The sequence below is a fragment of the Schistocerca nitens genome, chromosome 1, assembly GCF_023898315.1.
Source record: "Schistocerca nitens isolate TAMUIC-IGC-003100 chromosome 1, iqSchNite1.1, whole genome shotgun sequence".
Lineage (NCBI taxonomy): Eukaryota > Metazoa > Arthropoda > Insecta > Orthoptera > Acrididae > Schistocerca > Schistocerca nitens.
Genome location: NC_064614.1, coordinates 306,026,706 through 306,028,985, shown reverse-complemented (window position 1 = coordinate 306,028,985; position 2,280 = coordinate 306,026,706). Strand labels below are relative to the sequence as shown.

The 2,280-nt window shown below is 47.8% G+C and overlaps 1 pseudogene; it reads right to left on the bottom strand.

Moving 5' to 3' along the window:
- Positions 1-1,518: 1,518 nt before the first annotated feature.
- Positions 1,519-1,636, bottom strand: LOC126208798 (5S ribosomal RNA; annotated as a pseudogene).
- Between the last annotated feature and the right edge of the window lie 644 nt (positions 1,637-2,280).

Genomic DNA, 2,280 nt, shown 5'->3' with positions numbered 1-2,280 from the left:
GCAGTATCGACAGCTCAGAATATAGAGGTTCTCGAATTACGACTCGTGTTGGTAGACGTTTCTCCTTCTTGCAGGAGACATCTTCACACAAACAAACAACAATCAAATGCGATGTTTGATTGAGAAGACCACTGCGTAATCTTTTCTTGTATACAGAATGCAAGAGGTGCATTCAATAAGTAACGCAACGCATTTTTTTTCTCGACCAATTTCAGGTGAAAATGCCGAAGGTGTTGTGGGTCATCGTGGAATAGTCCCGCTTCAGTCCCTATAGTTTCATAAAGTTCCGATAGGTGGCGGCGCTATACAGATTCTTCAAAGCAGTGCCTGTGACGGAGGTGCGTCCCCATCAGGCGGAAAACCCAGAGTGTTACAGACATTCTAGGTGCTTGCAGAAGATCTACGCAGATCTGGCAGTGAAATAAAGCATGGTGAGTTCTTGGGCGAAGTGTCTGTCATCATCGCAACAAGGTCGCGCAAAACTGTCCGATCTCCGGCAATGTTGGAACATGCGGACACTCTCATTCGAGGCGATAGACGGATCACTTATCAAACACCTCGCTGCACAACTGAAAGTCTCTGTTGGTAGTGCTGGCACACTTCGTCCACGTAGTGTACTGAAAGGTATGTGCCCGCTGGGTTCCTCGCTGCCTAAAAGTAGACCACAAACAGCAATGAAGGACCATGTGTGCGGAATTGCTCGCGCAGTGTGAGGCTGAACGTGACAACTTTTGTCGAACATCGTCACTGGCGATGAAACGCGGGTTCATCATTTCGAAACGGAAACCCGAAGAAAAAGGTCAAAGCCGGTACCTCAGTCTTGGCGACGGTCTTCTGGGACTCTAAAGGGGGTTTTTCTGTTTGATGGTCCTCCCGCATGGTGCAACGATCAACTCTGAAGTGTGTTTGTCACCCCAAAAGTACAAACGAACATCTTCTCCATGACAGAGCAAGGCCTCACACAAGTCTGTGCACCCGAGAGAAACTCACAAAACTTCCTTGAACTGTTCTTCCTCATCCACCCTACAGCCCAGATCTCGCTCCTTCGATTTCCATCTATTTGGTCCAATCCGCAGGAAGCAGTATGTGGATGATGGGGAAATTATTAACGCAATAAGACGTTGGCGCCGATGCTGAGCAGTAGAATAATACCATGCGGGCATACAGGCCCTCCCAGTAAGATAGTGTAAGGCCGTCACATTAAACGGAGAGTATGTTGAAAAATAGGGTTTATACCCAAAAGAGTGGGGAATAATATGGTGTACTGGAATCCCGAATAAAACCAACCTGCTTTCAGAAAAAAAATCTCCCTCCGGCCGAAGAGGCCAGGAAGGCCCAACGGTACCGACCTGCCGCCGTATCATCCCCAGCCCACAGGCCTCACTGGGTGCAGATATGGAGGGGCACATGGTCAGCACACCGCTCTCCTGGCCGTATGTCAGTTTACGAGACCGGAGCCGCTACTTCTCAATCAAGTAGCTCCTCAGTTTGCCTTACAAGGGCTGAGTGCATCCCGCTTGCTAACAGCGCTCGGCATACCAGATGGTCACCCCTCCAAGTGCTAGCCCAGCCCGACAGCGCTTAACTTCGGTGATCTAACGGGAACCGGTGTTACCATCGCGGCAAGTCCGTTGGCATTAGAAAAAAAAAGTGTTGCAGTATTTATGGAATGCCCCTCGTAGACGGCGTTATTCCTATCTACTTTGTGAGGGTGCGCTGAAATGCTGATCATTTGCATATCCAAGAATGTAGCAAACTTCCTACCAATTTTACTTTTAATATTGCAACTGTAATAATCAGCAGTAGATATGCTACATACACAAATCACAGTCATCAGCTCAGCACACGAAATGTGGCGTCAACTGAGGATGTCATTTACTTCATCTGTCTAGCAGTGATGGTCTGTGCAATTTCATTTTGGGGCAGAGTACAGTGCTTGAGCTAGTTACGCTACATATGCCCCAGTGTGTGTTTGCACAATCCACGTGAGTCTGCTTTGTTGCGGATTGCGTGCATAAACTACTCTCTGAAGGATCATCCCGGTGTCAGCCCTTAGACGCCTCCAGCTACGATGATCTCGTCAGTACAGACAGTTGGGTGTCATTTGGCAATAAATCACCTTTCCCGTTTAGTCTGATGGATGAAAATGTGAAAGAATCCACAAACGCGAGCGTGTCCCAGAGCACTTCGATGAGCTAAGTATTAGATAAATGGATGGGATGGTCAGAGGCGCCATTAGATATTCAAGCTTATCCACACTGAGAGAATTTTTAATAGACA